Source organism: Elephantulus edwardii, unplaced genomic scaffold, assembly GCF_000299155.1.
Source record: "Elephantulus edwardii isolate Elephantulus edwardi_28Jun2011 unplaced genomic scaffold, EleEdw1.0 scaffold00185, whole genome shotgun sequence".
Taxonomy (NCBI): domain Eukaryota; kingdom Metazoa; phylum Chordata; class Mammalia; order Macroscelidea; family Macroscelididae; genus Elephantulus; species Elephantulus edwardii.
Genome location: NW_006399935.1, coordinates 4,504,797 through 4,518,500, shown reverse-complemented (window position 1 = coordinate 4,518,500; position 13,704 = coordinate 4,504,797). Strand labels below are relative to the sequence as shown.

The 13,704-nt window shown below is 49.0% G+C and overlaps 1 pseudogene; it reads left to right on the top strand.

Moving 5' to 3' along the window:
* Positions 1-2,916: 2,916 nt before the first annotated feature.
* On the top strand, positions 2,917-11,809 carry LOC102854477 (annotated as a pseudogene).
* The last annotated feature ends 1,895 nt before the right edge of the window (positions 11,810-13,704 follow it).

Sequence of the window (13,704 nt, the reverse complement as noted above, 5' to 3'; positions counted from 1 at the left end):
ATCCAATTTGATGGTACACACATAATAAATAATGAAATTTTTTTAAAAAAGAAATATTTTTTAAAAAGACTTAGAGGCGGGCCCCAGGCGACTAAAACAGAACCAACCCCGTTACCTTCCGTCGACTCTTCCTGACACCCTGTGGACCCCGTGTGTAAGAGGAGATCTGTATTCCATTTCTGGGGAAGGCAAATATCCAGGCCTTTCTTCCTAGCACATTCTGGGTGGACTTGAACCCCCAACCTCTCAGCAGCTAAATATGTTCACCATTTCTACCAGCCAGGAATTTCCATGTACACAGGGGTCCTTCTAAGTCAGCAAGAGGCTGGAAAACGAAGGGGTGCACCTGCTGAGGAACGTGGGTGGCCTCTAGATGCTGGAAGAGGCCAGGTTCTTCCCTGAAGCCACCAGAAGGAAGGTGCCCTGATGATGATGATTCTTTCATTTAACCCCACTGACACCAGTTGGGACTCTGGACCCCAGAACTGTGGGATAATAAACGTGTCATTTAAAGCCCTGGAGCGTGTGGTCACTAGTTACAGCAGCCACGGGAAAAGCGCACAGATGGCCCGAGTGGTTTAAGGCGGAGCTGGGACTGACCCCAGCCCCTTCCCTGGGGCGCCTGTTGGCCAAGGCTTACCTGGCTGGCCCGGCTCTCAGGCCCTGCTGTCAGCCTGTTTCCTGACCCAGGCAGGCTATCATCAGCCTGTGGGGATCCACCCGTGGACCCCCAGAGCTGGTGCCATTCTGCGGAGGCTTCTCCAATGAATGTTCATCGGTTGTGACAGCCTGTCTGTAGGCGGCCGGGAACAGCGCAGAGCCCCCTCCTTTTGCAAATACCTTAATCCTTTAAAAAAAAAATAAATCTAGAAACCTTCGACTCATACAGAAAGCAGAGATCGAAAGCTATCCACCCTAGTGGCCACGAATTCCCAGCTCTAAGGTCACTTTCTGCTTGCAGATACATCTTCCCTGAAGGTACCAGTGTCTTATCATCGTGTAGGCTTCTTGCTGGCACAGTGGTCAAGGCATTCAGCTGTGAATCAAAAGGTCAGTGGTTTGAATCCAGCCACTGCTCCACAGGACAGAGAGATAGCAGTCCAATCCTATAAAGATTATAGTCACACAATGGAATCCTACGCTGCATTGAAAAACAAGGAACTCATGAATATTATTCAGAATGGGTGATCCTGGAGGACATTATGTTGAGTGAACTATCTCAGTCACGAAAGGACAAATACTGTAGGGTGCCACTGTTGTAGAATGAGGCTGACATCAGGGTGGGAGTAAGACTGAGAAAAACTGGATAAATTATGTATACTGCATTGAAGACGATGAGGGAGAGAACAGTTTAAAAGTAATATATTTTAGGGCGTTATGATTACCATAAGAGTTCAGAATGAGGGTTGCAGAGTGGAGTATACTCGGGATGGGGGTGGTACAGGGGGATTGTATACTAACGAAGAGGGTGGGGTGGACCTGGAGAAGAGTGCAACAATGAATGAATGGAAATCCAAAATCTTTGTAAATGTTCATTGAAATTAATAAAAAAATATATATAATTGGGGGATGGAGGGAGGGCTGGGCGGGGAGAGAAGTGCAGCAATGAATGAATGGAATTCCAAAATTTCTGCAAATGTTCATTAAAGTTATTAAAATTTTTTTAAAAAGAAAAAAAATCATAACTAAAAAAAAACCCCAAAAACAAAAGCAAAAAAAAAAAAAACCCAATGTTGGACAATGACTAGGGAGGACAGAAGGAGAGTTGATGCCTTTGCGCTGTGGTGCTGGAGAAGAGTATTGAATGTACCATGGACTGCCAGGAAAACAAACAGATTCATCTTGGAGAGGATTAAACCAAGCTACTCCTTGGAGGCAAGGATTCTGGGGCTTCGTCTGACATACTTTGGACATGTTGCCAGGAGGGACGGGTCCTTGGAGAGGGACATCATGCTTGGGAGGGTGGAGGGACAGTGCAGGAGGGGAAGACCCTCTATGAGATGGATTGATTCAGTGACTGGGGTAATCGGGATGGGTGTGTCAGAGGCGGTGCGGTTGGCGCAGGATAGAGTAGGGTTTAGGGCTGTTGTGCATAGGGTCACTATGAATCACAAACAACTCGATGGCACATAACAACAACAACAATGTGAACAAAACAAAAAAAAATATTACCGCATCAGAACCCTTCCGGGTGACAGCCTGTCCTTCAGGGTCATGGTGCATCAGAAGCCACCGCACAGGGTTGCTGTTGCTGTTGCTGTTGTTGCTGTATACGATCAAGGGCATCCCGATGGATTCCCCAGGTGACAGAGTAGAACAGTCATGTCGAGTTTTCGACACTGTCATCTTAATGAAATCAAGTCTCCAGGTCTTGTTTCCTCGGAGCCTCTCGGTGGTTCTGAACTGCCAACCTTTCCACTCACAGCCGAGCACGTAACCACTGTGTGTGCCCCCAGGGCTCTTTTAATAACATATAGTACATCATGCAATGTGAAACGAGAGTGTTTAAAGTGTTTCCAGGATTAAACACTGACTATCTAAGCTTTAGAAACATAACATCAATATCATAGATATTGTCCATGAAAATTAAATATTAATTGATCCAGAGACTGTATCAGGAATGTGGAGTTATTTCATTTTAATGGGCTCCAATCTTCGATGGGGGGGTTTTCTATTAGGGTACAATTATGTAGAACAAACCTCAGACATTTTTGTGTGTGCACGTCAGTGACAGGCTTTCTGTTGCTCGGTCACGGCCATCATCCTGTTCCAAATGTCCCCATCACCATGACAGCAACACTTAAATGAGCCAGAAACACTGAAAGATCTGGGGGTTTCCTCTGGGCCTGGAATCCTCGGTGCCCTTGGGAGAGCAGAGGATCTGGCCCCCTGGGATCCTGCTTCCTCGAGGCCGCGATGGGCTGGTACTACATTCATCCAGGGTGTCATTGTTGGGTGAGTTGTGAGTGGATTCCGCGGCATGGTGATCCCTCCGGACAGCACAACTCTCCCGCGGGATTCCCAGGCTGTCCTCCTCTTTATGGCTCGCCAGGCCCTCTTCCCAGAGAGCCGCTGAGTGAGTGCAAACGTCTGACCTTTTCATCAGCCATCAAGTGCTTGCTTTTGCATTATGTCAGTAAGAATGCACTTTTCAGACAGTTGTTGTTGCTAGGTGCTTAGGACTACGACTCACAGCGACCCTGAGATCTGAACCCTGCTCTAGCCTGCACCGTGGTCACCAGTTCTGATATGCTTGAGACCATCGCTACAGGCACTGTGTCAATCCATCGGATTGAAGGTCTTCTCTTTGAGGAACTTTCTCAGAATGACGTCTTTTTCCAAGGACTGTCCCCTTTTGACAACTTGCCCCAAACATGTGAGACAAAGTTTCATCCCCTTTGCCTCTAAGGAGCACTCTGCACCTTCTGCGAAACACAGCTGTTTGTTCATTTGGCAATCCATGAGATATTCAATACTCTTCCCCAACATCACCACTCAAAGGCATCAATTCTTCTGTCATCCTTAGTCAGTCATTGTCAATATCTCAGTGGTTGAAAAGACCCTGGCCTGGATCGGGTGCACCTTAGTCTTCAAAATGACATCATTGCTCCTCAGTACTTTCTTCTCTCACAGTTTGGGAGGCTAAACTCAGGGCACCTGCTCTAGGGGAATTCTAGCTTTGCTGGCTCCGGAGGAAGGTCTCTGTCTCCTTTCAGCATTTATGGGCCTGATGTTGCGTGGAGATTTCCGTGCTCATGCCATTGATCTTTTTTCCTTCACCACGCAGGGACCTCAGTCCAAAGGACTTGCTCCGCTCCTGGCTCTTCTTCCCTGATGGCCTCCCTCTCTGCTCGCTTCTCTCTGCTTCTATATCTTCTAAGATAGAAGGCCCTGCAGGGTTCCTCATCCCCCACCCACACTCCTGGGACATCAGGGCAGGTCTACTCACATTTTGCCTTTGAGCTGGCAACCTTGTGAACAACGGGAGCTATAGGATTTTCATTGATTTTTGGCAAGTAGGTGGCCAGGCCTTTCTTCCTAGTCTATCTTAGTTTGGAAGGTCTGCTGAAAGCTGTCCAGCATCACTGGTAGGTGCCATCTGACAGAGTGAAATCGTCCTCTGTCGTGTACCGGCCCGAACACCTCTGCATGCTCAGTGCCACGATTGTAGTTACTGTGTTGGTCCGTTGCATTGGGCATTTACCTTTCTTTCGCTGACCCTCTCTATCTTTCCAAAAGCTCTGAGGCCTCCAGAAAATATGCCCAAAGTAACTGACCTTCACCTTCCTGGCCTCTGAGGAGTGGCATCCTGGTTGGACTTCCTCCCAGACAGATGTGTTTGTTTTGTTGGAGGTCTCAGATAGTCAATGCTCTTCACCAACACCACAATCCAAAGGCCTCAGTTCCTCTTCAGTCTTCCTTATTCACTGTTCAACTTTCAGATGCAGACAAAGCCATTTGAAAGGTCATGGCGTAGATCAGGTGCACCTGAGTCATTAAAATGACATCCTTGCTCTTCAGCACTTTGGAGAGGTCCTTGACAGACTCTTCCTATGCAGCATGTCTTTTAACTTCTTGACTGCTGTTACCATGGCTGTCCATTTGGGATTCTCCAAATCCAAAGTAAAATGAAATTGTTGACGGCTTCAATCTTCTCTCCGTCTATCATGATGTTGCCTGTTGGTCCAGCGGTGAGGATGTTTTCTGCCTTGATGTTGAGATGTAACTCGTATTGAAGGCTGGGGGCAGGCTGTGTGTGTGTGTGTGTGTGTGTGTGTGTGTGTGTGTGTGTGCGCGCGCATACCGTCAAATTGGATCTGACTGGTACCAGGGATTTCCCTCCTTCTCCAGCACAGCATCTGGTGGATTTAAACTGCGTGCCTCTGGGATTGCAGTGCAGCTTCTTACCACTAGGCCATCAGATCTGCCTAGGCTTTGGTCTTCGATCTTCTTCAGTAAGTGCTTCAAGCTTCCTCACTTTCTGCAGGTAAGGTTGTGTCACAGGCATCATGCAGGTTGTTGACTCATCCTCCAAATCTGATCCAGCAACACAGAAGCCTCTATAGACAGATGAGTGGTGGCTGTGTATAAAATACCCTAACCAGGAATCTGTCCCGGCCTCTTGTATGGAAGACAATAATCCTGCCTCCGAACCACAAGTATCCACAGATTGAAATGCCCCCAGGTGGGTCGGGGTAGAACTGTGCTTCAGGGAGTTCCCAGTGTCTGGGTTTTGGAAGTTGATTGCCAGGCCTTTCTTCCTGGTCTTAGTCTGGAAGCTCTGCTAAAACCCAGTCGGCAGCAGCAGCACAGAAGCCTCCACTCGCAGACACACGATGGTCGCGTCCAGGTTCCTGGTAAGCGAGGTAGACACAGGCTCCTTGTACTTGTTTGCATCCTTGTCTGGAGTTCCCCAGCACCTGTGGAATTTATTTTATTCACTACAGATGGGTCGGTAAGTGAGAGCAAGCCTGCGTTAGCTTGCTGGCTGGGTGACGGGCCTCTGAAGACAAAAGGACACTGGCCAAGAAGGGAAAGGGGGACTGTACCCCAGAACCCCTGGGTTCTCTCTCCTCGCCCTCCTGGAATGAGACCGCCAAGGTCACCCACCCCTACAAAATGAGTGAGTGTCTGAGGTTCTTACACTTGAGCACTGGGTGGAACGGGAGTGTGTCTGTCTCCTGCTCTGCAATGGGAGAGATGCAGGTTTATCTTGACGTGTGAATGGCACCGATGGCACCGCAGCACCCATGGGGCCTGTGAGGGCTTGTTCTGGGCTCGCCCCACCCACCCCAGGTGCTCCCACCCTGGGAGAGGTCCAGGGTGTTCCTCCAAGCTCCATTCAGCCTCCTCCAGGCAGTAAAAGATCTTCTGATACAAAAGAGACAATCACTCCCTTCTGTTCAAAAGTCTTTCAGAAATCCCTAGATTTCTGGAGTAAAACATCGAACCCTTCCTCAGCCCACAGGAGCCAAAATCAGCCTGTCCTCTCCCCTCCCCGCCCTGCGGGAATCCTCTCTCCTCCAGCCATGCTGTTCTTCCAGCCCAGCAAGTCCATCTTACCCCAGGGCCTTTGCACAGGCTGTGGCTCCCGCCTGGAATATCCCTTCCCTCCCCCTCCTCCAGATAAACTCCTTTTGCAAATCACAGCTCCAACCTCTTTACCCATCCCACGTTGGTCCTGTAAAGATGACAGCTCAGAAAGCCCTATGGGGCGGCTCCGCTCGGTCACGTGGGATTGAGAAGAGTTGATGTGGACACCACTTAACAAGGCCTGGGAGACAGGGGTGAAAGTCATAACTAGTGGGGATGGGGTGTCCTTTTGGGGTGAAGAAAATATTCCAGAACTGAGTAGTGATGATAGCAACACAACACCCACGTCCCTCAAGTCGGTGACCCCTCATGGGGCCCCACGGCTGTAAACCTTAACGGCACATCCTCCTCCTGTGGTGGATTGGAACTGCCAACCTTTCGGTTAGCAGCCAGCGCGTTAGACACTGTGCCACCAGGGTTAGAGCACAGCAGAGACTGTGGGAGAACTCTGGATCGGACAGGATGTCTTTGGGAGTCGGTTTGACTGCTGGTGACAACACTGACCCAACAGAGACAGACCGAGTGCAAGTGAGCAGGGCAGGAAGAGCATGAGCGAGAGTGACCACAGAGACAGGTCAGCGGGGACCGGAGGAGGGTGGCAGCCGGGCCTGGGCAGGAAGAGGCCTCAAAGGCCACTGGGCCTGGGCTGGGCTGGGGCAGCTCATGCAGTGTGAGCTGCTCCACCCCCAAAGCGCCTTCCCGTCAACACTCGCCAGAGATGCGGGAAATATTTTCTCTCTGCCTGACACTTTTGGCAAAACACAATTCCTCCAGCTTTTTGTGCGTGTGTGCAAAAAACATGTCCATCAAAACAGTCCCTGCGGCGCCCGCAGGAGACGGAACTGCAGGTTTGGGTCTGGGAATGCGGATGGGGCTCCGAGGAGAGGGCACGCCTCTCTCTGCAAGAAGAAAAAAAAATACATCCTCTGCCTCCCACAGAGCCTGTGGTGGGGCCAGCCATCAGCTATCTGCCCCCATACAGATCCACAGTGGTTACACCCGTTTTTCAGTTAGTGAAGTCAAGTCCAGAGAGGGAAAGACTACTCCAAGGTCACCCAGCAGACCTGGGATTTGGGCCTGGACCCAGTTCCACCTGTCAGACTTCTTGCATGTATCGGATGTGTTATCAAGAAGGACCAGTCCCCGGAGAAGGACGCTGTGCCGCTCAGGTAGAGAGTCATTGGAAAAGAGGAAGATCCTAGATGAGATGACCTCACGGAGGCTACAACAATGTGGAAATAATCCTGAGAATGATGTAGAATTAGGCAGATTTTGTTCTGTTTTCAGGGGACCACTACAAGTCAGGGATGGATCAATCACAACTAACAACAGTAACAATCGCCAAGACAGTTATAAGGATTGAAAACACCGGTGTTCCACAGCAGAAGAAGGAATAGGATTAAGAAATGGGATGCGTGGCTCGTAGACTCCAGAAACAACTGCCTCCTTTGCCATGAGACCAGAAGGACTGGATAGTGCCCAGCTACCACTACTAAACAATGATGCTATAGACGAGTTCTAATCAAAAGAGGGGAGAATGTGGAATAGAATTTCCAATTCTCACGCAATCCAGCCTTCCTGGAACCGTGGAAGCTGATCAATCCAGGAAACTATTACCCTGGTAGAATCTTTAAACCTTAAATCAAAAACATCCCCTGAAGTCTTCTTTTTTTTAAAAAAAAGTGCACTTTGAGCATGAAAATCTTCTCAAGAAATATCTATATGGGATCAAACTGACAACAGCAACTTAGAAGATTAGCTAGGAGCTTTAAGGGGCAGTGAGTTTATATCAATGGAAAGGAATACTTTGGGGAAAGCAGACTAAATCGTATGACCAGAGGACGAGATGACTGTCACTGAACAGTATATACAAAAGGTATGGAATCTGTATACACTTTACTGCATTTATTCTCAACAATGAAATAAACACAATTTTAAAAAATACATGCTTCAAAGAAAGCACAGGGGGCCTGTGGGAGCCCTCGTGGCACAGGGACTGACACAGTATCGTGGTGTTTCAGAGCACAGCCATATGCCAGGGACTGTCAGGGGCTGGCTTTTCAGAAATGCATTGCCACGTATTTCTTCTGCAGCCCCTCCAGCCGCATTCAATGTCCAGCACACAGTTGTTTGTTGTACTTGTGTGTAGTCAAATTCATTCTCATTCAAAATTTAGTGGTGTTGTTCGATGCCTTTGAATATGGCTCCTTGTGACCCTATGAACAACAGAGCCCTGTCCCATCCTGGACCACCTCCATCATCTCCGACACACGTGAGCCCATCGATGCAGTCACCATGTCAATCCACCTCACTGAGAGGCTTCTCCTCTGTCACTGACCTTCCTCCTTTTCAAGGAAGAGCTTCTCCTAGTAACGTGTCCAAAGTATGAGAGAAGAATTTGTGCCGTCCTTGCTTCCAAGGAGCGCTCTGGTTGCAACGTTCCCAAGACACATCTGTCTGTTCCTTTGTCAGCCCACGAGATGTTCAGTACTCTTCTCTGACTCTGCAGTTCAAAGGCATCAGTTCTTCTTCTGTCATCCTTCTTCCCTGTCTAGCTAGCTCTCAGAAGCATAGCAAATAATTGGAAAGACTTTGGCTCGGAGCAGGCACACCTTAGTCTTTAAAATACCATCATTGCTCTTTCAGTATTTAGGTGCTGTCAAATCAGTTTGAACTCATAGCGACCTCATTTACAACAGAAAGAAACACTACCTGGCCCTGAGCCACCCTCACAATCCTTGCTGAGCTCACGTCCGTTGTCTCAGTCGCCGTGTCAACCCATCTTTTTGAGCGTCGGCCTCATGTTCACTGACTCTCTGCTTTTTCAAGAATGATATTCTCCTCTGGGGACTGGCCCCTCCTCATCACACACCCAAAATACAGGAGACAAAGTCTCACCATCCTCGATTCTAAAAAGCTCTCTGGCTACACTTCCTCCCAGGCAGATTTGTTTGTTCTTTTGGCAGCCTGTGGGCTAGTCAGTATTCAACATCGCAATTCAAAGGCACCGATTTGTCTCCATAAACTTGAAGAAGGGCAACCAGCCTGCTATTTAAAGGTAAGGGTGGTGAAAGTCCACAGATACTTTGTGTTTGTTGTCAGAAGGGACTAGTCATTGGGAGAAGACAGCATGCTAGAAAAGGCGGATGTCTAGGGAAAGAGGAATGCCATCAAGGAAATAGCTCGACGTGGTGATTGTAACAATCGGCTCGAGCATACAGGAGAACACGGTCATAGTGTCATAGTCAACTCAGTGACACATAACAACACAACTCTTCAGTCTTTCTTTTTCCCCGTTCAACTTTCTAATGCATATGTTGTTTGTTGTTGTTAAGTGCCGTTGAGTCACAGACGACTCATAGTGACCCTATGAACGAAAGACCTGAGCACTGTTCATAGAGTTTCCAGAGGCCAACCATTTCAGAAGTGGATGCCACTCCTGCTCCCAAGCTTGTTTTAATCGGGGAGCTCCGCCAAACACTGTCCACCATGGGTAACCATTATCACCTTTGGCACATCAGTGTCACAGTGTTTAGCTTCACAGCAACCATGAGTTACCTCTGTAGAGCAAATGGACAGACCAGTGCTGTACCACCTAGAAGAATGTTGAACCAAAAACAATATGAGGCCTGAGGAATGCAGATGAAAACCACCTACCTTTGGCTTGGTAACATCACTTTCTGTTCACTAGGCCAACAGAGCTCTCTCTATGTTGTTGTTGTTGTTGAGTGCCATCGAGGAGTAGGCGACTCATGTTGTTAAGTGCTTTCGAGTCATAGGTGACACACAGAGACCTTATGAACGAGAGACCTGAACGCTTGAATAACTTTGGTTGTTTCTCCAGGTTCATAGAGTTTCTGGAGGCAAACCATTTCAGAAGTGGATGCCACTCCTGCTTCCAAGCTTGTTTTAATTGCAGAGCTCCACCAAACACTGTCCACCATGGGTAACCATCATCACATTTAGCACATCAGTGTCACAGTATTTAGCATCACAGCAAGCACGAAAGTTAACCTCTGTACAGCAACACATATGAGGTGATTGAAAATACCACGGTTTGCAAGTGTTGGAACTACTGCGGTGACCAAGGAGCTGTTGCAGATGGACCTGTTCGCCTGCTCGGGATTGAAAAGGCAGCCGACAAAGAGGTGAAGAAATCATGCCAACAGAAGGCCCTCTCCGGCCACCCAGACAAACATCCAGATAATCCCAGAGCAGCTGAACTCTTTCACCAGCTTTCTCAGGCCTTGAAAGTGCTGACTGATGCTGCAGCCCGGCCTGCGTATGACAAGGTAGGGAAAACCAAGAAGCAGGCAGAGGAGAGGACCCAGAAGCTCGATGAAAGAAGGAAGACAGCCAGCGAGCTCTGGTGGCCTAGTGGCAAGAAGCTGCACTGCAATCCCAGAGGAGAGCAGTTTGAATCCACCAGATGCTCTGCTGGAGAAGGAGGGGCAATCTCCTCCTGTACCAGCCAGATCTGATTTGACGGTATATACACACACAAAATAATAAAAAAAAATTTAAAAAGAGGGAGGGAGGAAGGAAGGAAGGCAGGCAGGCTTGACCTGGAGGCCCGTGAGCGAGAGGTCCAGGCCCATGGGAATGAGAAGGAGCAGGAGGAGGATAACCAGAACACCAGGACATTGGAGCAAGAAATGAGTGCCTGTGAGAAGAGGGTTCCCAGCAGCTGGGGGAACAGCAGAAGCTGGGCCAGGAGCAGATCCTCCAGGACTGTGAACACAGGTTGAGAGGAAAAGCTGAAAATACTGAAAGCAAAGGAACCCCTAAACTAAATCTAAAATGTTGAAAACAACCTAAGTGCCCATCAATAAGCAAATGGATGGAGAAGCTGTGTTATATTCACACAATGGAAAACTACGCTGCATTGAAAAACAGGGAACTCATGCAATATTATTCAAAATGGGTGACCCTGGAGGACATTATGCTGAGTGAAATATCTGTTACAAAAGGACAAATACTGCATAGTGCCACTGTTGTAAAACAGGACTGACTTCGGGTTTGGGAGGAGACTGAGAAAGACATGATTAATTTCATATACTGCATTGAAACAGATGAGGGAGAGAACGTTTAAAAGGGATATGTGATTAGGTATTATTGTCATGACAGGAGTTCAGAATGAAGGCTGCATAGTGGAGTGGACCTGAGGGGAGGAATTGTGTAACAAAGAATTTTTCTTTTCAAAAAGAAGAGGGAACTGGGCGGGAGAGGTGGGCAGGGAGCAAAGTGCAACAATGAATGAATGGAAATCCAAAGTCTCTGTAAATTTTCATTGAAATTAATAAAAAAAAAACCCACACAAAAATAAAAGCTAAAATGGAAGTGCAAGGAGGATGAATGAAAAGATGACTACTCCAAAGACGTCCTCCTGCGGCTTTTTCAGACGTATGGTGAAGTTCTCAACCTGGTGCTTTCTATGAAGGTGAGCACTGCACTGGTGGAGTTTGCTACCGTGAAAGCCGCGGAGCTGGCTGGCCAGAAAGGGGTAGGCCTGGCTGATAACCCTCTGAAGATTTCCTGGTTGGAAGGACAGCCCCAGGGTACGACGGGCCCCAGCCACCCAGGACTGTCACAGGGCTCAGTGCTGTCCGAGAGGGACTCTGAGAGCCTCGTCACGATGAGCATGTGGCAGGCAGCTGAGAGGCAGCAGCTGATCGCCCAGATGCAGAAAGAGGACAGAGAGGGGCCACCCACATAGCCCCTAGCTCTGACCCCTCCCACCTTACAGCCCTTTATAAAAACACAACAATAAAATAAAACACAAAAGCCCCAGCTTGGGTCAGGCACACCTTAGTCTTTAAGGTAGTCTTCTTGCTCTAAGAAGTCCTGGACAGCAGAGTTATCCAATACAGTAGGTCCCTCAACTCACAGTGACCTTCCACAAAGCAAATCAGAACTGCCTCATAGGGTTTCCTAAGCTGGAATCTTCATGGGAGTACTAGCCTGCCTAGAGCCCTGGTGGCTTCAAACCTTTGAGGTGTCAGGTGAGAACTTAACCACTGTCTCACCTGGGCTCCTTTAGGACACAGCTGTTCGTGTTTGCCATCAAGTCAGAACCAACTCATAGCTGACCCTCTGGTGGGTTTTCAGAGGCACAGGAGGAGATTGCCCATCGTTCTCCTGTGGAGCAGCTGGTGAATTCAAACCACGTGTCTTTGGGATTGCAGCACAGCCTCCTACTATTAGGCCACCAAGAGAGAGAGATGGGACGCTTCAGGGGCTCAGTGGCAAGAAGCTGCCCACAGTCCCACAGGCACAGTTCAAACCCAGCAGCTGCTCTGTGGGAGAAGGATGAGCAGTCCCATCCGGTGTGATTTACTGCCTCTGAAACCCGCCAGAGGCTCAGTCAGACTCGATGGGACACACCAGCAATCATCGTCTTGGCACACAGTGGGTGCTTATAAAAATGCAGCCCAAATAGCTGGGTGGCTCCTGACCTGGGAGACGGATCTGAGTCCCCTTCCCCACGCCCACCCCACCCACTGTGCGCTCTCCACTCCAGAAAGACAGCAGGAAGGTGGCTGTGTCCCGAAGCCCCAGCCCCCCGCCGGTCTCCCCTGGCGAGCAATTGACTTTTCTAGAAGGAACGCTGCCCCTCCTCCCCGCTTCCATCCGGAGCCAGCACCGCCGCATAAATCCAGCTTTATGGGTGTTATTGACGGGGAGCGGGGAGAAGCGGCCCGAGCAGCCCAATTCATTTTCCCGACGAGCATCTGCGCGGAGGAGCCGCCACTCTGGCCGGGGGCACAGCCAGCTGGGCCTACGCCAGGCTGAGGACAAGGTCGTGGGCAGGCCCAGGCCTTCTGGACCCCTTCTCCCAGGACCACCGCTCAGCAGGTCCAGTCCCGAGTGCTAGGCTCTTCTCTGAGGGCTTGTTTTCGTTGTCAGGTGCTGTCGGGTCACATACGACTCATAGCGACCCTATGAATAATAGACCCGAACCCTGTCCTGTCTGGCGCCATCCTCATCATCTGACACACTTGAGCCTATTGCTACTGTCACTGTGTCAATCCACCTGGGTGAGAGTCTTCCTCTTTCACTGTTCCTCCTTCTTTCCAATCATGGTGTCCCTCTTCCATGAGTAGCTCCTCCCAGCAACATGCACAAAGTATCTTTGCACTCAGGTGCACCTTCTAAAAGACATATCTGTCTGTTATTTTGGCTGTCCTCGGGGTACTCAGTGGTCTCCTCCAACACCACAGCTCAAAGGCATTGATTCTTCTCTGTCTTCCTTATTTGTTGCCCAGATCTGAGATGTACAGCAAGCGACTGAAAAGTCCTGGCCCAAATCAGGCGCACCTTGGTCTTCAAACTGACATCATTGCTTCGAAGTAATCTGGAGAGGTCCCTGGCATCAGACTTGCCCAATGCAATACATCTCCTGATCTCCTCACTGCTGGGACCCAAGGTGATTGTGGGTCCAAGTAAGATGAAATTGTTTCCATCTTTCTCCATCTGTCATGATATTATTTACCTTTGAGGGTAGGTGGCTCTAAACCTTCTTCTTCTTCTTCTTCTTCTTCTTCTTCTTCTTCTTCTTCTTCTTCTTCTTCTTCTTCTTCTTCTTCTTCTTCTTCTTCTTCTTCTTCTTCT